This window comes from Ascaphus truei, chromosome 3 (assembly GCF_040206685.1).
Source record: "Ascaphus truei isolate aAscTru1 chromosome 3, aAscTru1.hap1, whole genome shotgun sequence".
NCBI lineage: Eukaryota > Metazoa > Chordata > Amphibia > Anura > Ascaphidae > Ascaphus > Ascaphus truei.
In genome coordinates this window covers 46,591,938-46,617,912 of record NC_134485.1, presented here as the reverse complement: position 1 = coordinate 46,617,912, position 25,975 = coordinate 46,591,938, and the positions used below count along the sequence as shown (strand labels likewise).

At 41.4% G+C, this 25,975-nt stretch overlaps 1 protein-coding gene across 1 annotated transcript in view; it reads left to right on the top strand.

Moving 5' to 3' along the window:
- The window catches only part of ROBO1 (roundabout guidance receptor 1), a 1,065,915-nt gene that overhangs the window by 404,277 nt on the left and 635,663 nt on the right, over positions 1-25,975 (top strand). The gene's annotated exons all lie outside the window — the stretch shown is intronic.

Here is a 25,975-nt window from a genome sequence, read left to right as displayed (position 1 = left end):
TCTCTCTCTCTCTCTCTCTCTCTCTCTCTCTCTCTCTCTCTCTCTCTCTCTCTCTCCCATTTCTCTCCTCCCTTTCTCTCCATCCTCTTTTCTTCTGGCTCACTCAGTTAACAGTCCCCCCAACCCCACCTTCGGCAGCTGCTATCTTCCGCCAGACCGCTGTCCTCCTCTGCCATGTCAGCTGTCATCGCCGTTCTAATCTGTGCCCCCAAAGAGGCCCTGCATCCCCCCCCCCTAGTTAAGCCTCTGTTTGCATGCTTGGATTTATCAAAAATGTAGAAGATCCTCAGTTATCTCTATCACAATTAGATATGGGTAATCTTTTTGCCAGATTTTGAATACACTGAACAAATGGCGTTTCATCGCCAGTTTGAACTATCGTAAATTTGTCTTTAAAAGTTTGGTTCACTTGACTATTTTTTTTAACTTGCAATTATTTCAATCCAGAACCTGAAATAGAGGGGAAGGGGGGTGTCTCTCCCACTCTCTCGCACCGAACTCTTTTTCTGAGTCGAATGGAACCTCGGTAGCCTGACCATCGTACCCTTGAACCTCTAAGGAGCCCAAGTGGGCAGGTATGCAGGATCAACTTATGCAGGATCAACTTATGATCAACTTATGCCTTGATGGCCACTAAGGTCTACTAAGGACTTACTCTAACATCCCTAAAACCAACTGTCAAGCTCCTCATAAATCCTAAAATACCTGATAATCGACATACAGTAGAAAAATAAAAAAACATCCTTCCATTGTATATGAATCACGTTTAGGAAAATTAGGGCACTGCTATCACCAGTTAGAAAAAATGAATTGTAAGAGAGTGTGTCCCATCCAAATAAAAATATAATAGATCATAGCAAAAAGTTACACAACAGAGTACAAGGCCAATTGCAAGAGAGTGTGTCCCATCCAAATAAAAATATAATAGATCATAGCAAAAAGTTACACAACAGAGTACAAGGCCCCCACCAACGTGTTTCGAGCGTGATGCTCTTTATCAAGGTGCACCTTGATAAAGAGTGTCACGCTCGAAACGCGTTGGTGGGGGCCTTGTGCTCCGTTGTGTAACTTTTTGCTATGATCTATAAAAAAAATATTTGGATGGGACACACTCTATTGCAATTCATTTTTTCTAACTGGTGATAGCCATGCTCTAATTTTCCTAAACGTGATTCATTTGTTTGCTGAGGAAAATGGAGGCACACCCTACTGGAGGAACAAAATCCTATAGGAGGAGAATTATCACCCAGAAGACCAGGCAAATGTGAGTTTATTGCTCTTGTTCCTATGCACCATACATTAATAGTCCACTTCGATGCATAATGTCTGGACACTTATAAGTGAGGATTCTTACTGCAGTGATTGTGGAATTCTGGCCAGCTATTCGAACTATAGTGGATTACTAGTGTCATTATCAAGTGGAACATTGGTCTATATATGTGGCACTCAAGGGTCATACACCAGATTAGTGTCAACATGAAGTTTTGGATAACTTATGTTCATGTGGGCTATTGTTTGTATAGATAGAGCACCATACAGTTTTCTTTATTCTTCCATTGTATACCAGTGTAAATTAATATGGTATATCATGAAAATGCAATTTTCTTCATTATTTTGAGGACGATACTATTGTGCAGTCAGTTATGAATACTGGGGTAGTTTTTCTGTATTGAAGTAAATTCTGTTTGTGTTCCTTAACTTGTATTAGTCTTAATGCTCTGCTGTTTATACTTTTATAGCAATGTTTATCTAAATAGAATACTGACGTTTGAGGTAATAATTGTACACTGCAAACTGTATTCGTTGGTACTCAAAATGTTAATTGATAAATTGTGTCATATAATAATTGACACTTTTTTTATCTGCAGCCCCAAAGTTTGTAAACAAATACTAGCAGATGAAGAGTGTGTGTAATACATTTTAAATTGCTAGCAATTACTACTGTAGTACTTCTTTATTTTCACTTATTTGGGAAGTTCTTGTAATTTGTATTACCTTCCTTTACTCAATTAAATTGCATTTAGCACACTAAGCTAATTGAGCATAAGGTCTAAACTTTTTCAAATTAAGACTGATAAATGACTTTGCACTAAGGTTATATTTCATTCAGTCATGTTTAATGCAGTACAATTGACTGTGAAGCAATGCGACCAAGATTTATTTGAAGCATTGTGTTATGTTACAGTTTAGAAGGGGCCATTAAGTATGATCACCTACAGTCCCAGATTCCAAGGAAGAGATGGAAACAAGTGATTTTGTTTTTACAGAAGTTTTCCTCCAAAGTTACAGTAACTTGGTCTTCCATCGAAATGTCTATATTATTCCGGTTACTGTTTATGTTCTATGTGTAACATAACATATATATATATATAATCAAAGGCTCCTTACCAGGCAGACCAGAGAATCCAGGGAATCCAGAGTAGGCACAGCAAGGAAGAGACAGCACACTAATTTGCAAAAAGAATTGTATTAGTAAAGCGGGCACAAACACCAACGTATCGGTCCTAAAAACAGGACCTTTATCAAGGGAGTGCTCTGTTACCTATATATATATATATATATATATATATATATATATATATATATATATATATATATATATATATATATAATATATATATATATATTTATATATATATATATATATATAGTGCAGAATAAATGAGTTCTTCAGTATTTATTCTGCACTATCGCAACTGGACTAACACGGCTATTTTCTGCTTTATATATATATATATATATATACACACACACACACTGGTGTTATATTAAAGCACAGAGAATTAATAATGCACACTGGTATGTGGGACTACAATGGGGGCTCGATTTGCCCCCAAATATGCAAATATTTATATGGGGACCTAGAATAAACAATATATCTAGAGTAATAATATCTTCGCCAATAAAATTATTATGCATCTGAGGTATATAGATAATGTTATTTGCATTTGGGAAGGAGATCTCTGGATGAAATCAGGATTTATTCGAATCAAAACGATTTAAATCTTGTATTCACTTCAGAGAGTAATTCCACATCCATAGATATTTTGGACTTACATTTAGAGGCAAGACCAGGTTTTCCGGTTAATACAAAAACCTTCTTTAAGATGGTGGATAGCAATAGTTTATTACTGGCATCAAGCAACCATAAACAATCATGGATAAATAACATACAGTACCCTTAGGACAATTCATGCGGTTGAAAATAAACTGTAGTCTCCAAGTTGATTTTGTGGCCCAGTCAAAACTGTTATTTGATCATTTCATTCAGAGAGGTTATAATGTTGATAATCGAATTGAATCTGTGAGGAAGGTAAATAATATGGAAAGAGATTCATTGTTATTGCAAAATACTAAGAAAAAGATTGCCACTTTTTCAGAAGGCATTGATAAAATTATTAAAGTTCCTTCATTACCAACTTCAATTCTGTCAGCAATACCGTAAAACAGATAATGAAGAAAAATTGGAACATTCTCTCTAATGATCCTGTCCTAGGCCCACATTTAGAACCATGAGCAAGTTTTATATTTAGTAAGGCCAACAATTTGAAAAATCATTTGGCACCAAATGATATAGGGGCAATGTTGAAGTCAATTGAGGGGGCCTCTTTTATGCCCCAAAAACTACCAGGGAATTTTGGTTGTGGCAAATGTACGGCCTGATGTACGGCCTGTGTAATGTTAGACCCAGAGAGAAAAACTTTTAGCTCGAACACTACAAAAGAACGTTTTGTGGCAAAAGATTGTATATTATGTAAAACCACTCATGTAGTATATCTCTTGCAATGTCTGTGCGGATATCAATATATCGGCCGCACAAAAAGACATTATATTTTTAATATTATTTTTAATATAACACCAGTGTGCATTATTTATTCTCTGTGCCTAATTATCTATAATTGATTCATTTTTTACACCCAATAATTTGATGTTTTTGTACATTCCTATCTGTTCATGGATTTTCATAATCCTCTCAAGCTTTTGAATGTGGATATTAATTGAAAGCATTTAACTGTTTCCATATTGTATCTAATTTTGTTGTCTTTGATTCTAGAGCTTGTGCATTTATCACTCATATTAATTTCGTTTTTAATTATATATAGTTATGTCCGGAAATAATTGGACACTGACACAATTTTCATAATTTTGGCTCTGTAAGCCACTACAATGGATTTGAAATGAAACAACCGAGATGCAATAGAAGTGCAGACTTTCAGCTTTAATTCAAGGGGCTGAACAAAAATATTGTATGAAACATTTAGGAATTGCAACCATTTTCATACACAGTCCCCTTATTTCAGGGGCTCAAATGTAATTGGACAAATTAACACAATCATAAATAAAATGTTCATTTTTAATACTTTGTCGAGAATCTTTTGCAGGCAATGACTGCTTGAAGTCTGGAACGCATGGACATCACCAAACGCTGGGTTTCCTCCTTTGTGATGCTTTGCCAGGCCTTTACGGCAGTTGTCTTCAGTTGTTGTTTGTTCATGGGTCTTTCTGCCTTAAGTTTTATCTTCAGCAAATGAAATGCATTCTCGATCAGGTTGAGATCAGGTGATTGACTCAGCCATTGCAGAATATTCCACTTCTTTGCCTTAAAAAAACTCCTGGGTTGCTTTCGCAGTATGTTTTGGGTCATTGTCCATCTGTAAAGTGAAGTGCCGTCCAATCAACTTCGCTGAATTTGACTGAATCTGAGCAGACAATATATCCCTATACACTTCAGAATTCATCCGGCTGCTTCTGTCTTCTGTCATTTCATCAATTAACACAAGTGACCCAGTGCCATTATAAGCCATGCATGCCTATGCCATCACACTGCCTCCACCGTGTTTTACAGATGATGTGGTATGCTTTGGATCATGAGCCGTTCCAAGCCTTCTCCATATTTTTTTCTTCCTATCATTCTGGTACAGGTTGATCTTAGTTTCATCTGTCCAAAGAATGCTGTTCCAGAACTGGGCTGGCTTTTTTAGATTTGTTTGGCAAAGTCTAATCTGGCCTTTCTATTCTTGAGGCTTATGAATGGTTTGCACCTTGTGGTGAACCCTCTCTATTTGCTCTTGTGAAGTCTTCTCTTAATGGTAGACGTGGATAATGATATGCCTACCTCCTGGAGAGTGTTCTTCACTTGGCTGAATGTTGTGAAGGGGTTTTTCTTTACCATGGAAAGGATCCTACAATCATCCACCACTGTTATCTTCCATGGACGTCCAGGCCTTTTTGTGTTGCAGAGCTCACCCGTGTGTTCTTTTTTTCTCAGAATGTTCCAAACTGTTGATTTGGCCACTCCTAATGTTCCTGCTATCTCTCTGGTGGATTTTTTTTTTTTTGCAGCCTAAGGATGCCCTGTTTCATTTGCATTGAGAGCTCCTTTGACCGCATGTTGTGGGTTCACAGCAGCAGCTTCCAAATGTGAATGCCACACCTGGAATCAACTCCAGACCTTCTACCTGCTTAAATGATGATGAAATAACGAAGGAATAGCCCACACCTGTCCATGAAACAGCTTTTGAGTCAATTACTTTTGGTCCCTTGAAAAAGAGGGGGCTACATATTAAAGAGATGTAATTCCTAAACCCTACCTCCAATTTGGATGTGAATACCCTCAAATTAAAGCTGACTAACTTGAATTTATTTTGGTACACAGCCGAAATAACAAAACTTGTATCAGTATCCAATTATTTCCGGACCTAACTGTATATTCTTTATAATACTACAGTATAATATTATTATTCTTTTTAGATTAGTTATTAAAGATGTTGGTAAAGATTTTATATGTATTTTATTACCATTATATAAATATGTTTTGTATTCTAAAAGTGTTAGTTATATAAGATCAGCTGCAGAATTATTATTGTGATTGGATTCGCACTCCTCCCTCTGCTGGTCCAACCACAAGATCCCGCGGGGTATATACAGTGTATATTGCTCTTGAACAAGAAATGACCATTCCCTGAAGAAGTAGTTGTAAACTTCGAAATGCGTAGGAATTGAAGCTATATAGTGCAAACGTTGCATTTATTTGGACATACCAGAACACACTGTTACTGCTCTCAGAGTTTGCAGCTATACAATACTTTTGATTGTTCATTCGACGGGTCGCGATATTCAGCGACAGAACCAGCGACATCATCAGTAGCCGCCGAAGCTCTGGCAAGTGTAATCGGCATTTGCCATCAGTGTGGAGGGACTTCGCAATAGCGCTCACACCACAGGAAGCCCAGCAGTTTGAGTTTGATAACTAGAATTGTCCTTAAACACTGATGTATCGCTGCCTTCTCCCCTCCCCCTCTCTGGGAGATCCTGCTAAAGGTACAGGTGTCATGGTGCTTGTTACCTGTGAAGGTTCAGGAGAGATGAGCGTCCATGATGGTAAGGGGAAACAGGACAGGCTTTTGGTGATCCCTCAGGTTCTTCTCGTGGTGTCAGCTCCTCCAGTCACAGCAGGTTCCAGGCTTCCTGGAGACAGTCACCACCATGACAGACTTCTCACATACCCCTACCCAATAGACTGTTACTTAGGCAGGGGTATATAAAAAGGATTCTATATTGAGGCAGCCACTGCAGTTGATATTGCAGCACATGCATCATCTTTTAGGATGGGTCCCAGACCTCTGGATGGTACCGTCCTTCTAGCAGTCTTGAGGCTTTGTGCTCTATTTAGATCTTGGGGAAGCAATCAACCCCAAGAGGGCCTGAAGGCCTGTCTCTCTCTCCCAGCTCCACTCCTCTACCTCATGAGGGGGAGAGCTGGACTGACTATTTGGATTGCCTCCTCAGTGCAGAAGGGGGGGATCTGTGTTGCACCCGTATTGGGTAACTCACAGACCACGCTTCATCTCCACTCCTGCCATTCAAGGAGGTTGCATGAGGGGGGTAAACCCACAGAATAGCCTGACACTGCCTGTAGCTACTAGGACTTACGTGACAGGAGGCAGAAAGTATAGTCTGGACCAGCCATGGCTATACTGATATTGCCACTTTTCTCCATTTATCGACCTTTAGTGAATAGGCCTTATTTTTCTGAAGTCATGTTTAATTGCACTTTAAATTGAGGCCCAAAACCTTAACTTAAACTGTGAAAGAAAAATTAACATTTTTAAAGAACATGCCTCATTTACCTTAGAGCTTTCTTTTTATTGCATATCCAAAATATGTTACTATGCAAGACTGAGTTTTTATATGCTGCAAACAGGTATAGGGTCATATTCACTAGGATGGGCTATGCCATACGACACCTTCTAACACCTGAAGACCCCTTGCACCCCATTCACTTGAATGGGCATTAAGGCGTGTTCCAGCCCTGGATGGTGTGTTATGGTAGAGCACCACTTAGTAAATATGGACCATATAATATTTCCCTCAGATATGCGAACATTGGTTTACAGTTTAATTTATATACTATGATAATATACTGTCTATCTGATTATCTTAGATCACAAAAAGTTACAGTATTTGTTCATTCTATATTTCACTGCTCACTTTACCAGGTTTCTTTATTTCTCATACAAGGTGTTAAAATGAAATGTTCCATTCACTCGCTCTCAGCATCTGCAGTGAAATATGTGAGGGGAGGAAATGTTTGAATCCGCTTCTGTCCTCGCTTAGAGCGCTGTGACAAACATTGATAAATATTTAGAGGCACTGGGAGAAAGCAGGTTAAGGACTAGTGATTAACTGATAAATCATAGAACACTGTTAGCTCTTCTTCTCCAGAAGCTAAAGCACACATTTCTGCATCTGAAGGAGGGCTCTTTATTACTTCAAACTTCAGTTAAACTCGGAATTAGAATGCACACTTGTTTCGCATGGGTTGTGTACTTTCTGCAGCTGAAAAAAAACCCTTGATATGTTTTCTCCATGTATCCACATGCTATTGAGGAAAAGTCACTTACGTAGTCTGATTGTTACTGCTCCAGGTAGAGGTTACATCTTTTTTTCCCAATCGGGCATGGCTCTTCTGTCACTGACACTGCTGCTGGTGCTGATATGGTCAGTACAGATAGCTGCTTCCTTTGACATTATGGGGAAAACTAAAGCAGGGTCAAGGTGGAGAGGTGAAAAGAATCGTGAGTAATGTACAATTGTTTTCATTTGATTTCCATAACTTTCTGTTAAAACTGAAGAATATTGAAGGTCTTGTTTACATTTCAGCAAACTGAGCAATATATAAAAAGTCACGATGTAGATCCATGAAAATAATATGAGGCAACATTATCACAAGGCACAAATACAGTATGTATTACTCTTCCTCGTTTATTTTTGCAGTTATGTTGAAATAATGCATTTTAAGATTAAAATACTGATGTGTTTCTAATACTACATCTGAACAGCTCACTCTTCTGCTGTGCCTTTTTATTGAATTAAATCAGTACAGATTTAAGGAAGTATACAACTTCATTGAGTGTGTCTTACTCCTACCTTTATTTTCATAACTTATCAAATATATACTGTTAAATATTTAAATACTGTTAAATATTTCTTACTGGTTTTGTGACATTATAGAGAAACCTTCAATATGTCAAAAGAAATATACCGAGAGTTTTAAAGAGGATTAAATTCCTTTCATCTAAAATAAATAGCTTTTGTGGAGTCTCGTTTTAAGTGGGAACAAATGAAAAATGTTAGGCTTGTAAAATAAATCAAGATTTTTTTGAAGATAAAGCCATAGCATATTGTTTTTATTTCACTGGTTCCATAACTGATTATACTTTTAGTGGCTTATTCCATATCACACCAAGTGGTGGATCATGCTGTTTTCAGCTAATACACTTTAAGCCCCTTCACATTTGTAAACTTGCAAGTTTGTAACTGTTCTCTAATATAATTGTTTAGTATGTTTCTTATGGAAACGCTACTTATGTATTATATTGAACAAAGTAGAAATACTTTAAAGTGAAAATACGTAAGCAAACTTATTTTCTATTCTAAGTGAACATACTTATTGTTTTGCAAATGAGAAATAGGTGAACCCTATTTATCGATATTTAACCTGGACTACACGGTTTAGATAATGTCAAAAATCTTATACCTCAATGACACCATCAGTAGGTTCCAGAAAATCTGGACACCATGGTTCATATACACTAGAAACAGGTGAGTTTTCTCCCATGACATTATTATGATTAAAATAAGACAAAATGTACAGTGTGTGACTGGAGCAAACCCTCCTTCCCCTCCTCTGCCCAACCTCCCTCCATATATCCCTCATACCATCCGAACAACTTATTTTCCTTCTCAGGGCCGCCGACAGGGAGGGAGAGCAGGGACAAGTGTCCCAGGCCCGGCTGCTGGTCCTCTCATTGCCCCCGGGCCGGCTCTCCCCCAGCTGTAAGCCTCTCTCACTGACTGTCCCATGCGTGCTTCTGACTCTGGCGAACACCGGGCCTCTCTGACCTTGGTGCATGTCGGAAGCAAGCTGTGCTCAGCTTCCGGGGGGTTGTATGTACTTGGCAATAGGGTTTTTTGTATGTATTTGGTGGGGGTGGTTGGGGGTTGTATATATTTGGGGGCTGGGGATTTTTTTGTATGTATTAGGAGGATGGGAAGGTTTTTTGTTATTGGGGGTGTGTTTTTTTGTTATGTATTTTGTGGGGGGATTGCTTGAGGGGGAGGGAATGAAAGTGAGGTGGGGGATTGAGTGAGATGGTAAGCAGTGAGAAGGGGTGAGACGGAGGGGAGAGAAATACATGGAAAAGGGACTGAATAAAGGGGGCACCAACGGTGGGAAATGGGAAATACCACCACAAGGGGGGGGGGGGGGCAGTCTTAACTCTAGTGCTGGGCCCCGGAAAATCTTTCTATGACCCCTTTTCAACAAGAGACAATTTGAAATGCCTTTAAAATTCAATTCCTATACCCTATACCCTCTCCCTTTTGATTTTGTATTCCATCCCCATCACTTTTTGTTTTGATAAATTGCTAACAAAATTTAAGTTTAAAAAAAGAAAAAAAGTGTGCCGCAAAGAAGCTTAGTACATGGGCCCTCATTTTTTTTAACGTTGGTTTCATTGAGGCTCTGTCTGACAAATGTGGTGCTGGTTTAATATCAGAAGTGTACCAGTGAGACTTTATAAATAAGAAAATAGCCAAAAGAAAAGAGAAAAGAAATGCATTTAAAAGTTTTAGTAAAGGTTTTAAAGTCAAGAAGAACCTTAATTGAGGCGAAAACAATATTGACTTCCACGTTAAAAGGAAAAAGAGTTCTGTCACAAAAGCCATACCAGAGAGCATGAGAGAGTGAGAAATGCCAGGTGTGACGGTATGGGGTAACCAGGCTCTCAAATAAAGGTTAAGCCCATTTTTGTTTACCCCTGATCCGTGTATAAGAGAGTTAGCTCTTGAGCCCAGTAACATTGCATGTTCCAACTGTACTTTGCATATCAAAAGTATTTTTTGTGTTTTTACCTTTCCGGATATGTCAGCGAACAGGAATTACTAGGGATGAGTTTCAAGGGGGATTTTGCAGATTAATTTGTCAGAATGTGCCTAGGTTGTTGGGGTCCGGAGTTGTCGATTCCCCTAAAAAAATGTACCCAGGAATCATGCTTTATTCCTGGATACATGTAGGCACATTGTCCTGGCAATATCTCCCCTTGAAAATGCAAACGTGACTCATCACTAGGGTACCCTGCTTCAGCATAGCCCAGAAAAGTGAATGGGGCACAGGGATGAACAAGTGTCCCTGTAGCTGAGGGGATCCCTAGGTTAAGGGGGGTACCCCGGCTAGTGCCCAGGTGACCCAGAACCTGTATTGGGCTTGTGGGTGCCCCAGCCGTATATAAGGTTGTGGGGGGACTCACAGAGTCCAGACTAAGTTCCAAAAGATATTGTAAGGGGAATAAGGCTGATAGGAATAAAAGTACATCTTTCTTATTCTATTCCTCATACCCAGAGACTTAGGAAATTTATTAGAACCAATCTTTATTAAATGTATTATTAAGTAATGTGCTTGGGACTTTCGGAACTGATGCCCGAATAGACTGCCAGGGCTATCCCATAGGCGCCAGTAAGTCTGCTGGAAATCAGAGTTCAAAGTAGTCAGAGATGCCAAAGGTGTGAAAAGCATTTGGGTAGCAGTGAAAGGCTCAAGTACCCAGGTCCGGGGAACAATGGCAGTTGTCCGAGCTGCCATTTGCTCTGCCAGACCTAGTGGAGCCTGACCCAGCGGGTGGCATTGAGATAGCCAGGGACGGATGTGGCAAACTTGCGCATGTCCCTTGGCAATTTCATATTTCCTGCTGACCTGGCTTTTCATACCGGCTTGGTTCTGATTGGCTGCTAAGAAAGTTCCCACACGATGATTGGCCGCTGAGTTTCATGAATGAAACTCAGAATACTATAAAGAATGTCTGAGCCAATGAAATTTGAGTTATCCAGGAGTAAAGGCATGGACAGGCTTTTCAAAGTTGCTCTTCCACGAATAGCAGAGCAACCGGCTTCGATTTAAAGCCAGAAAAACCTGGCTGCCAGATTCTAAGTCCCGACCTTTGCGTCCAAGTTCTCAAAGTCGAACGTAGTGGACACCGCTGGGATTTGATGCCAATTTCGTTTCCAGAGGATTGGTGATACCTCGCGGTCAAGAAAGTCCAAGTTCTTAGAAGAGAAGGGAGCAGTGGCATGTGTAACTGCAGGCCGATTTGGGAACCAGGAGATTCCGGGTTAAGTCCCGGTCAGGGTAAAACTCTTACTTATAGTTCCCTGTGCCTAGAAAAGTTTAGTTTTTTATCCCAGACCCCCAATAAGTGTGTCTTTTTGTCTGTATTTTGTGTTCCATTGTGTGAGCCATATTGTGAGAATAAACTTCAATTTATTTCATTACCTTGTTTTGCTCTGTGAAGGATCCCGGTTAAAAAGGTGTAAATTGCCTGGTCTCCCGTGACACCAGGCAATGAGACTTTTGTTTTTTCATTTTCTGAAATTGCTTCTTTTAGTGGAATAGGGAATAAGGAGTGTAATAGCTTGTCAGAGAAAATCATGGGGCATTGCAAAACCATCCTCATTGCTACATAGACAATATAAGAATAAAAAAAAAATATTGCTTACTGTAACTGTCTAGGTGCAATGGTATTAAGTTAAATGCACTTTCACTGAGTATTTTCAGTGTTTTGGAAAATTACCTGTAATCTTTGCTGGGTCTTTATGTACACTGACAGGGCAGACTTTAGATGTTACTATAATTGTCCCAAAAGAACACACAGTTGTGAAACTAGATGGTCCTGTGTGCATATTCTGTTACTACTGGTCAACGATCATTCAGATAAGTTTATATAATATCAGAAACTGACTTTTTCTAAAGTTTGACCATTTTGTCTTGTTTTAAAACATGGAATCATGATCTTGTTATCAAATCTACGTAAGTACCAGCACTCACTGTCTAATAGCTAAATGATGAAAACAGTTGTAATGCAGAATAAACATTTAATAATAAAATGAACCAGAAATAAATCAAATGTGTTTGCAGAAACCAGTATCACAAATGGGCATGTCACAAAGTGAGGGGTGGGGGGGGGAAAGAAGGAAAAGGGGAAAAAACATGAAACATAAGGAATATACACAAAAAAAACGGAGAACGGAAAGTATACTAGGGGGGCGACGTTTCGAGGGACTACCTCTTCATCTGGCCCATTCCCCCTGGTCCAAAAGGACCGAGAGGTACTTCCCTAAGCCTCCCTTCCCCTATACCTGAAAATAGCTAGTAAACATATAGTGTAAGCTAAATACAGCTAAACAGCTAATAGCAGGGCAGCAAGAATCCACTAATGGTACAGTTAAAGCTGAACACAGCTTGCAAGAAAGCAGCTTGCAAATGAGCACCAAGAGTCCACACAGTCAGTGAAAGGTTAATGAGAAAAATAAATGAAGTGGTCAAACCCTCAGTGGCTCTGCTCCTTCAGCTGCTTGTGTGGAGTGCTTAGGGAACTTGTTATCAGACACTTCATGTATGCTCCTATTCAGTAAAGCCATCTTCCCCTTGCTTGGGGGAATTTATGGTCCATTTAGTTAAAAAATATATTTTAAAAGGGATAATTAAATGAGACAATTATGCCTCAAATGGCTTGCAAAAACAATTCAACTGAGGCTGCCTGGGAATCAGAGAAATACAGTGAATTGCACAAGTTCACAAGGAGCTGGTTCAGTGATTCAAGCTGACTTTCAGGTCAATTACAATATTTTTATCAGTAGGCCAGTCTTGATGGGCACAACAAAAAATCTAAATTATATATATATATATATATATATATATATATATATATATATATATGTAACGGCTGGACCCCCCTTGTCTGACCCACACAATCTCACATTGGCCCATGTGGTCTAACCGGTCCCCATTACAAGGTCGTGTGTGGTGGTGCACCTGCAAGTAACAGGACTCCTGAGTCTCCTGCTTGGTGTTATAGAGGATGGCAGCAGGACAGGTATCTGAGGTAGTGGTTACGAGTCCAACTTACTTCATGTGCAGCGCCTCCACCTCATCAGGATCTATGCTTCCGCAGGGAGATGGTCCTGGTGAGGAACTCCTTCTCGGTGGTGACTGCCACTGCAGAGTAATCTCACACTCACACAGCGGGGGTATCTTTGAACTTGGCATCTTTATTGTGGTTTGGGATGTAGCAGACTGCCCCATGCAGCTGCCGGCTCTAGCCGCACATCTCGTCGTGCTGTCCCTTTGCCAGGTACGCCCTCCCGTATTGAAGTGGGATTCCCTTTCTCCTAGGGAGATCACCACTGCGCCAGGTCCCTGGACACAGTGTGGCTTAGACAGACTTGATTGGTCACTCTGCTACCGCTAGTTACAGCACTAGGGTCACAAAAGTATTCCTCCAATCCCTTATGCAGGAGCATACATTTTACCAGCTGCTTCACACAACTGCTGGCTAACACAACACTAACTGACAGTGCTGTGCCCTTTATACCTCAGGGGGCAGGCGCATCTCTGATGTCACTATCCAGGGACTCAGAGCATACAGCCACTCCCTTCCTTACACAGGGCACCACACCAGGGTGTGAGGGAAAACCTCCATAACTACTGTTGGCAGGCCTGTACTTACCAGGACTTACTGCCAACAGAGAAGATGTACGCAGTCATTATTATGCATGGCTACATACTCCCCCTGGTTAATACCCACCGTCCCGGCTGGGACCTAAATTTGGTGTACCTTGCGCCAGGAAACACTGCAAAAGAACACACAAATAACATGGCAAACATCATCACATTGACATAATAATGCAAGCCCATCTCACTCAGTGACCAGCAGGGAGCGCTAAAGAAACAGCAGACCACTCTAATTTGGCACTCAATAATAATGTCGAGGATCTGGCTTCTTCACCTCCCGCCCCGCGGTATCATGCACAGTCACGCTGTATTCCCGTGGTAACCCTCGCTCGTTGCAATATACCACTTTGTGCATGTACACACTGCGTCCTATCTTCCAGACCCGCATAAGTTGAGCCACCCTCTGCTCAGCATGCATTCCTTTAATGGCTCCCCCTTTATCTACGATATAGTGCTGAATATCGTTTTTAAGCCACCTTTCTCTATTTTCCTCTATTTCTCTCATTAGAGGTTCCAGTACATATGGATATTCAAGCCCATGTGACCTTCTGTATCGAGCCGCAATAGCCCGTTCAGCTCGGCAACTCCTAGTCAATTTACTTTTGCCAGCCGACCCAGGCAGCACCCATGACAGGGGGTCATCTGCCTCTACCGGGTCATCCAGCCCTTCGGATCCCCTTGGGGTAATAAGGCCTGCCTGGATGCGGTCCCACCTTACCCTTAGGGCCCTAAGGTATGCCTCGTCATCAAAGTCCCCGGCAGCCCACCAGTGATCAACCACCCCCTCCCTTTCTAGGATAAATCGGGTGCGGTCGAACCAGGCGACATACCCCTCGTACAACGGGGCCCACCACCTAGTCTCCTTCCGTTCTTCGGAGCTAGGTTCTACAGACTCCTCTATTGACTCCTCATCAGGCCCACCCGAAGATACATCGGACGTACCCTCAGATCGCCCCACTTGGTCCTTGCTCTGAGACCAATGTCCGCCCTCAATACCCAGCGCACTATAACTTTTGCTGGCCATCGACTCATGTCGAGAAATCCTCCCTCCACCCTCCGATCCATCATCGGACGTTCCCCAGTCCAGGCTTCCAGTCCGTTCTTGGATAGGACCCCGGGAATCCCCTGACGCCCCCAAACTAGAAGTGGACCCGAATGACGGAGTGACGGGGACTAGGGCTTTAACTATGGCCTTGGGGCTAATTTTGGGAGTGGACGGGGTTGAGGGACGGGACCGAACTGTAGGTATTGACAGGGTTACGACCTGCTCTCCAGCAATACCTGCCTTGACTTCGCCACAAAGTCCTTTCTTGACTCCAGCAGCTGGGCTTCTTGCTCTCCGACTTGAACGCCCGCTCCCCCTGGTAGTAGGGGATCGACTTCCGCTGCTCGACCGCAGAGGCGCTAACACCTCCCACTCGATGCCGCTCTGGTCATCCGGAATCTCCTCCGTGCACGCACGTGCTTCGATGCCATCTTGGGTTGGATCCCCAATCGGGATCTCTTCCTCCACGAGGACATCTGGCAACGCCCAGCTGCTGCGCGATCCAGTCTGGCTCTGGACTCGCTCTTCCTTCTCCTCCACCCCCTGGTTCTGCGATAGGCACGGTGTCGTCTTATTACCTCGCAGGGTCGGGTGGATCGACCTCCTTCCGATCCACTAGTCACCACGGCAGTGACTCCGGCGATCGGGTGGTCGCGGTACTGGAGACACTCTACTCCGCGTCTCTACACCACGGGGAATGGCATCTCTCCATGGCGTACCAATAGTATGACAGTCTCTTTCTCTGACCATCGCACTCGACAGCCCAGCACACTCCTCGTCCGAGGATTCCAACCCGCAGTTCGGTCTGGGCACCCCAGTAGGAGACCGGCGATGGGCTCCTCGGTGATCACCTCTCCGATGGCTGGGTTTCTCCGTCGGGAGCACCGAACCTGACTCCGACTCCTCGGGACCTGCACTCTCGTTCCATAGTGCTCCCGGCTGTTCGTTGATCGGCATCGGGACATTTCCGGCTACTCCCACCGCTTGTACCGGTACAAAAGTGGTCATGGGCCACATGTACTGCAGTCCACAGTGGGGGCATCGGGCTTCACTGCCCACGGCTCCGCCCGGCAGTCTGCACTTCAGGCAAAGACACGCCACAGTCTCCACACCCTTTACACGGGTGATCAGGAAGCCTCCTGGAGCCGAGTAGGGATGAGTAGAGATCAACGGACTCTGGTCCACTTTACTAGCAACTTCAGCCATATTCACCAGCGGAGGCACTCATTTCAGAGGTCTGTACTGGTCAATGGCTCTTCGCAACTGAAGGGCAGGGGCGGGTTTGGCAACCCCTCCTTCTTCTTTCTCCATCGATATCCGGTGGAACTGCAAACCACTCCCCCTGGTTGAAACTAGGGGGATGTCTCGTAGACTTGTAGGCTGACCCAGCACTGGGGCAGAGTGAGTCATAGTCCATGAGGGCGCGGCTCCAGCTTTCGCGCCAAACTCCCCATCGGGGTGGAGTTTTCTCGTTGGCGCCAATCCTGACCAACAATTAGCAAACTGCAAAGTTGCAAGACTTTCTGCAGCATGCCCACGCGGTGTCCCGGGAGCGCGGGAACCGCCATCTTGGTAAGTATTGTCCTTTTTCCCATTTGAGGTAGCGTCTGGCTGTTTGTTAATTGGGGTATAACAAAGTCCATTTCGTTCCTCCCATCTGATAATACTGTCAGGCTCATTATTCTCAGGGGTATCATCCCGAGAACAAAAACATGATAAACACGGCGCAGCCACGGCTTTCACGCCATTCCAGAGCAAACACACAAGAGTCTCTCCTGTAGCTTGTTCTTCACCCACACACAGTTCATATGCGTGTTCTTCCTCTGACCGCAATCCTGGACCTTCTGCTCTGTGCAGATCCTCCATTCTTGCGGTTCTCTCTCCCCACCATCCTGGACCTTCTACTCTGTGCAGATCCTCCATTCTGACGGGTCTCTCTCCCTGCCATCCTGGACCTTCTGCTCTGTGCAGATCCTCCATTCTGACAGGTCTCTCTTGATCATTGAACACGGGGTTCTTGTACATGGAGCTCCGCTCTGCGGGGCAGCTACCACATCCGTACAACAAACATGCCTTGTGCACCACCTTGTAACGTAGATCTGACTTGTGTTTGCACTACCTCAGGCTAGGCTCACTCTCTCAGTGTCTACTGTAACACTTTCCTCCAGTCTGTGCTCCTTGGTCAAGTGATCTGGAATGGAGACTAGAATACTCTGGCTCTTCCATGCAGTACTTTGGGCGTCGACCTACTGTTGGCTAGCCTAGTGCGGACCCTTCCAGAATTCCTGCCCTAAGTTACCAGTTTACCCCTTCAGGCGTCCCCCGCTAGCGCTACCTCAAGGCGACTAGAACAGCAATAGCCCCCTGCTCCAGACTCACTAACCCCTAACGGATCCCAAGGCGTCTGTGTGGCCTGCAGCTCCAGCAGCTCCCCGACTACCCCTGGCTCCGTCCCACGCAGCACAAAGTGGCAGCAGACACTTTCCCTGTTTCCTAATGTGTGCCTAGCAAAAGCCTGTCCTGTTAACAGGTATTTCAGCAGCACCTCCAATTGTAACAGCTGGACCCCCCTTGTCTGACCCACCCAATCTCACATTGGCCCATGTGGTCTAACCGGTCCCCATTACAAGGTCGTGTGTGGTGGTGCACCTGCAAGTAACAGGACTCCTGAGTCTCCCACTTGGTGTTATAGAGGATGGCAGCAGGACAGGTATCTGAGGTAGTGGTTACGAGTCCAACTTACTTCATGTGCAGCGCCTCCACCTCATCAGGATCTATGCTTCCGCAGGGAGATGGTCCTGGTGAGGAACTCCTTCTCGGTGGTGACTGCCACTGCAGAGTAATCTCACACTCACACAGCGGGGGTATCTTTGAACTTGGCATCTTTATTGTGGTTTGGGATGTAGCAGACTGCCCCATGCAGCTGCCGGCTCTAGCCGCACATCTCGTCGTGCTGTCCCTTTGCCAGGTACGCCCTCCCGTATTGAAGTGGGATTCCCTTTCTCCTAGGGAGATCACCACTGCGCCAGGTCCCTGGACACAGTGTGGCTTAGACAGACTTGATTGGTCACTCTGCTACCGCTAGTTACAGCACTAGGGTCACAAAAGTATTCCTCCAATCCCTTATGCAGGAGCATACATTTTACCAGCTGCTTCACACAACTGCTGGCTAACACAACACTAACTGACAGTGCTGTGCCCTTTATACCTCAGGGGGCAGGCGCATCTCTGATGTCACTATCCAGGGACTCAGAGCATACAGCCACTCCCTTCCTTACACAGGGCACCACACCAGGGTGTGAGGGAAAACCTCCATAACTACTGTTGGCAGGCCTGTACTTACCAGGACTTACTGCCAAAAGAGAAGATGTACGCAGTCATTATTATGCATGGCTACATATATATATAGCAACTGTAAATATTCCTGTATATTCATATGCATGTCTTAGACAGGTCTGCAACCCTGTCTTTCACCATTATCACCCAGCAAACAGCACTTCCACTGCAGCAAGGGATTCTGGGAAATGACATGCAAATGAGCACACAGTGCCACTTTTTATCTCATGCTCACATTACATGAGCAACCCTTAGCCAATGCATGCTGCTTTAAACACAGCTTTTAAGCAAGGACTTGGGAGATGAAAAATCAGTTAACCCACTCACAGACATGTATTATATATACCGTAAAAATAATCAACCAATGTACTATATACAGTATATATAGAACAGTAACTTAAAAATATAATATTGGGAATCTCAAAAAATGTAATCTATCGTTTGTCTGTTTTTTTTATATAACTAATTGATAGAATTAATTGGGTAAAAGTTCAGCAGATCCCTCGCTACAGAATTTTGTAGCATAGGATTTTTGTTACTTCGTCGGGGGGATGTTTTTTATAATACGGACTAATGCGCACAGCCCTGAGGAAGGTCCCTCTACGAGGACCGAAACGTTGGCGGCCCTGTGTTCACAATACACACTTTTTTGAATCATCATTGCGGTGTGCTGTCTTTTGTCATCAGGATCCCCCTGGTTACTACACGTCTATGTGCTACATATGGGACAAGCATCTGCCTTCTAACAAAACATGAGTGCAAATCTCCATACCAATGACTATATATATATATATATATATATATATATATATATATATATATATATATATATATATATATATATATATATATATATATATATATATATATATATATATATTAAATATACCGTAAAAATAACCAACCAATATACTATATACAGTATATATAGAACAGTAACTTAAAAATATAATATTGGGAATTTAAAAAAATGTAATCTATCGTTTGTCTGTTTTTTTTTATATAAATAATTGATAGAATTAATTGGGTAAATGTTCAGCAGATCCCTTGCTACATAATTTTGTAGCATAGCATTTTTATTACTTCTTCGGGGGGGGGGGGGTGTTTTTTATAATATTTCTGTATATCAGGTAAATTGTACAGATGGTGCAGAAAACGTGTAATAGGGTAGTTTCAGTTTTGAGATTGAGATAATGTATTGGATAATATTTGAAAATAGTAGTACGTGGAAAATGTAGAGATTCTTAATTTCTCTTTGTGAAATAAATGGCAAGTTGAAGTTGACATTTGTCAGCCAATTTTACAAATAGGTTTTGAAGTATTCAATTTGAAAAAAAGTGCCAATACAATCTACCTATTTTTCCAGGAGCCAAAGGGCAAATGTGCTGTGATTCATTTGTTCAATTTTAGTTCCCGTTTTACAGATTGTAGAAAGAGAAATAAGGCATATGTTCCAAATGTGGAACATGCAAGTCAAAATATGAAAGAAACATTAGTATGGGTAATAAATTAAGTGAGTGCATGCTTTTATAAAAATGTGTGCCAACTGATGTTGATGGTAGTATTTTTCCTAATAATGTGCAAATTGGGGACCACATACTGTACATAGATTATGGTCACCTCCTCCATAAGTCTCAAGTCAAAAAACATGACTCATCAGCCTTTTGGAAAAAATACTGTAGGCCATTGAAACGCCAATACTTTGCCAAGTTGCCTCACCTAGACAAACAAATGAGAAAGAAAGAAGTAGGATTGTTTGAGAAAAGGAAAAATGTACACATACAGACATTTTGCACTTCTATTTGCAATATGTTAAATGTATAAAATGTTTGGTCTCGTAATTATTATTCAAATTTTATGTTTGTGGGCCACTATACAATAGACCAAAGGTCCCCAACTCCAGTCAATGACCACTAACATTGCAGGGTTTACGGATACCCCTGCTAGAGCACAGGTGGTTCAGTCAAAATGATTGGGCAATTGAACAATTGAACAATTGAACAATTATATAGTGTGTACAAATAGTGAATTGCTAATGGGCTGACTAGTTGCAGGAGGCAGGTGTCCTTGCCCACTCAGAGAGGTTGAGGACCCAAGACTGTGGAATAAGCTCCCTGCAGCTTAATAAATTAGGATGCTTAACTTCCATTAATAAAGGAATTAAAAACCTTCCTTTTTAAACAAAATATTGCAAACAGACCCCAATACCCTGGCAGACAGATTTCCGGCTCCCATTTGTGCTTTCCGGCCTTTGCTGGTCTTCCTCGTCATTCCCCTATATGTTTCGGCAGGTCCCGGTTGTAGGTCTGGGGTGGGTGTCCTGTCTAAGTTCGAACACTCGCTCTAGTACTGAGTTTCTTGGTGAGTAGCATGTTAGAAATACAGTACATGGAAATAAATCAATTGTTCATTATGATCCCCTCCCTTACTTTCACTGTGTAAAGTAAGTATTTCTATCTTGTGTCCTATTTAAGGGAGAAACTTAAGAAAATTTGCTCACTAGGATTTCAAGATTTGAAGCTTGCCAAATATTTGTGAATGTTGATAACTCAGCAAAATGTTTACAAGTAGCAACAGTTCAAAATTCGACTGTTTGGTGAAATTGCATGAAAATGTCTCTCATCTCTAGACTAACAGATGTAAAAACCCTTTAGCCTCTATATATGCTGTAAGACACATTCACGTATACAAAAGGATTGCCTCAGAAGAGGGGAAAATGGCACTCCATAGGACTTTAGCAAAATATACCTTTGTCAAGATGCCTTCTCGTGACAGGAGATAATTTACAGCCCATTCATGTATATAATCCAGAAGGTATCTTCTGGTCCTGGAAGGTATCTTAGAGAACAGCACTGCAAACTAGAGATGGACGCACTGGTCCAAATCCTCTTCCTGGACTTTTTAGACAAAATTCAACCCCACACCAAAATCCATCTACGGATTGGATACTAAAAAATCTGAGCGGATATGCCCAAATCTGCAGATTCTGGATTTTAACATATCTGCAGAACGGATTCCCGGAAGAAGCCAGTAGGCGAAACAGCTGTTAGTGGTCCCAGTCGGGGATGCGGTCTTGTGGATAATCGTGGCTCGCTGTCCCCCATTTTTGCGCATACACGCTCACTTGTGGAACTTGATGGCAGACTAAATGTACTTATCTGTACTATGGAGGGAATCCGGACGTTCTTAGCAGTAGCGCAGGAGTTACTCGGGTGATATACACTCTGACTTTGCATTGTGACTCTTTATCTATCATGCCTGCCACTCTTCACTAACCTTTCAGCTTGATTGTTACGTCCTTGGGAGTTGGATCCCCTCCCTTCTGCTATGTTCCTTTTTCTCTTGTTTTTCCCCTTGCTGATTAATTTGATTATGTTAAATTTTCTAACATGTACTGCACCGACACACTTTATTCGAGCAAATACCCAGTATGTACCTGGCAGATACCTGGAATGCGGCGCTCCTCACCTCTGGTAAGCCCCATTGCGTTTGCCTTCCCAGCCTGGGTTCATGCCTGGCTGACGGGCGGCTAATCTGTTAAATGATAATGATTAGGATTTAATAGGCTGCAATGCTTCGCGTGTCTACCAGATGGCATAAATTCATGAATTGTAATGCAGTATATATATATATACTGTGCAGTATTGCAGCCAGCGGGAATAAAATGCTTCAATCCCTGCGTGGAAAATACCTCAATGCACTCGGGCAGAAAACAGTCACAAACCTCAATATACCCGGGTATACCCGAATTCGTGGGACTAGCCGAGCTCGAATAAAGTGTGTCGCCAGTGTATGTGGTTTCTTTGTGTATGCGCATGAGGTGACACTGTGTCTCTCATATCCTTTTGGATTTGTTCATCTATCTCTGGATATTATTTTCATGCACTAATTATTAGGGGGATATATGTTTTCTACTTTATTTACCCTACCCCAAGTGCAGATAGATTACCCTCTGTGTGTGACTCACAAATCCAGGTGCTGCTTTCTGTGTGCTAATTTTAGTTAGGATATCTATCAATTTGGTTATATCCTCACTCTAGGATTAGTTAGCTGACACTTATTTGGTTTAGCTATCAGAGTGTTATACCATCTTCACGCTAGAATCATTTAGCTGATACTCATTTGGTTTCAGCTATCAGAGTGTTATACCATCTTTCTCTCTCAGTGGCTCTCTCATATGTCCTTGTGGGATCTTGTGATTTCTACTACGACTGTTCAGGATCCCCTTTCCCCTATCTCTGACATTTGGGTTTTTCACTCTTGAGAGTTTTTGAGCACACCGTATGTTTAGGATATGAGTTAATGGCTGTGTTTTCCCTGTCCGTTTTGTTTTTATATGTATGTTTTATTTTACATCTAGGTTCATTTGTTTTTCTAGTCCGTGATTAATAATTTTTTTTGTTTTTCATCTATTATATGATCAGAGTGCTTGTTTATGGGATTTTCTTTTCTCCTTTTTGTGTTTCCATTTCATGTTCCCTTAGCACCGCCACCTACCAATTTTGGTTTATTTGTGGTTTTTTAATTTTATTTATTCTATGCTGGTTTGATGCGGTTATGTTTGTGTTTATATATATATATCTTCCTCAAACATCCCGCCAAATAAATTATCCTTCTCCTCCTCCTTTCACTTTTTGAGACTGATCAACGGAATTCCCCGGCTGAAGGGAACTGGCCAATCCACATCGGATCCAAATTCAAAGAAAAAATTTGCCCATCTCTACTGCAAACCTGGCTGGCAGATAATCCTTTTACAATCTTGCTTTTTTCTGCTAGTGACAAAGTCATTATCAAATTTTGTTTGTGACAGTAAAAGACAACCCCACTCCACATGCAGAGCTCAGCATATTAGCTTCTGCATATTAAATTAAAATTGTCATCTTGTTTTTTTTTTCTCTTCTGTCCTTAAATGTAATCCAAATGCATTGTAAACAAACAAAAATGTATGTTTCATTCATGTCTAATTAACAATCATAGTAAGAGTCAGAGGGAGTTACCTGAATCTGAGCAGAGAAAGAGCCATTAATCCCTCAAAAATCTGATGCTTTATGCCTTTTCAATTATACCACTGACAATATTATAAAGGTAGCAAAACAAAATCCCATATTCTTTTGCAAACTCCTGTAGCAAAAGACAGAATACTTGTACTGTATATTTCATTAATTAAGCAATAATGCCTATGACAAAATGAACTGAGGATGTTGCGTATTTAATAGGTCCTCAAAAACTCAGGTAAATAGCTCTACTCTATCTTTTATTTGCAAAGTAATTCTGGTTCTATAATTACCCAAGAAGATAAACACAATAACATAAGTAGATGATGTACTTGAATCCAGTGTTCTTGATGAAACCCAATTACAGTACACTCCAAAATGGCTATTTATGTTTTGACACACTATATTGAAAAAATGTGCGTTTAATTTGGATTTAAATCATAATGATTTGTGTTTCTCCTGGTTTGTTTTAGTTTTGAACTAGTCTATTAGAAATAAGCATGGAAATCTGAGACTTGTCAAGAATGAACTAGTAGAGGGAAGGTTCAGGAACTGAAGGGTAACTCTCAGAAAATCTGGCATATAATGAGAAGCCCAAGGTGAGAAGCCCAAGTGAAGAAGCATTCCACTGGTATCTCTATTGTTGCACCTCCAGGCCAACCAGAAACAGGGGCCTGGCAACCTGGTCAGTTCCAGAAGTTTTCATCAGGTCCTGATGAAAGGTCCATATGGGACCTGAAACATTGTCTTTCCACTGTTCTTGGCTGTCACATTAAATGGAGAATTGCATTATGAACTTGTGAGGAGACCTGCACAATGAAGAAATTGTTTGTCTATGTTGTGTTGGCTGCACAGGCAGGGGTCTCCTCGTCTGAAACGGTTTCCTCACACTTTGAAATGGTAACCTGACTTACCTACAAGGCACAGGTAGAACAATTGCAAACATTTTGCCCAAAGTTTGTGAATCAGGTGAAATTTTACCTTGTCTCAGTGAAAATGTTTGCATACATCATAAGCATTTGCATAAGCTTCACCTAAGAAATGTAGCAATCATTAAAAGTCAACATGCAAGGTCTCCTGGAAAGTTATATACTGCCATTTTTATATTCTGCTATATTCTGGCAAAATGTTGCTTATTTTCAAGCAATGAAAATGTCTGATATATGCATATGTGACCAGGACATCCTTGAAAACGAGAGGTAACTCTCAATGTATTACTTCCTGGTAAAATATTTTATAAATAAATAAATAAATATGCTGTTTGTTTTTAACAGTTATGCTGTATATATTAAAGCAGCAATACATTACACATATAAAATAATTTCAATATAGATTTTCCCCATACAGTATGTCCATTTATTCTTTTGAGTTTTGGCATAAAAGCTACACATGGAGAAATAACAAAAGAAACTGATGTAATAACTACAGTATAGTGTACCAATTTAGAACTTGAATACATATGTAGATAAAGAAAGTATATTATAAGGTCCCACATATGCCAGTAATTATTTGTTCTGAATTGTGGTACTGTAACTTCAGAATCTTTTTCCTAATGGGCACTTCACACACGTCATCAGACACTGCCATGGGTCTGTTTTTAAGATATATATGGCAGTTCTTGCTACTTTGTATTCATTTGGGATAGTTAAAGGCAGGGTTTCTTTAATTATTCATTAGCTGGCCCACATGCAGTGGCAGTTACACTCTGATCCTACATTAGTTAACACCATCAGGCTATATTTGGTGCTGTGATTAGACATTTACCTATTATCCGTATCACACTTATTCCTATAGCTTATATGGATGTGTCATCTTGCTATACACAGTATCAGGTGTATTTATTAGATGGTAACTATTAACCATTAGCCATTATACTAGCCCTGAGTGACCAGGTCTATCTCTACCTGCGTTGACTTACAGTATATATCTATAGGTATTTAAGTAGTGCATTTGCTAACGCTCTTGGTGGCTACTACTATAGTTATATATCTATCGTCAATCCCCCATTGACTTTATACATTGGTGATTTTACTATCCTCACCATTGTGCACCTGGTCATTTATGTTCTAACTAGGCAATTCAGCCATTTATTTTGTGAGGATCAGAGACTAGCAATTGTCTCTCCCCGTTTTATTTCACACCTGGTATTTTTTCAACCAGTTTAACTAGTGAAGCCTAAGTAGCTACGCCGCCCACACTTCATATATTTTAATCACTGGTTCTATTTATACAGTGATATATGTTTTATGTAATACTCCTTTGAATAAAGTTATTTTCTATATATTTATTTATTTGGTGGTGTGCAACAAAGTGGATTTCTTTTTGGGAGCCCTTAGCTGTTCTCTATTTAGTTTTATTTAGCTTTACCTATTCATAGTGTGAACCTGCCATTCACTTACAATTATCACCTTTATTATTTGGTCTGTTAGTTAGAAGATTTAGTTGATCATCAGCCTTCGTTTTTGTCTTTTTGTGTTGATCTTAGGAATCATCAAGCAAAATTTGATTAAGATATCTTAAGAGGTGTCCAAA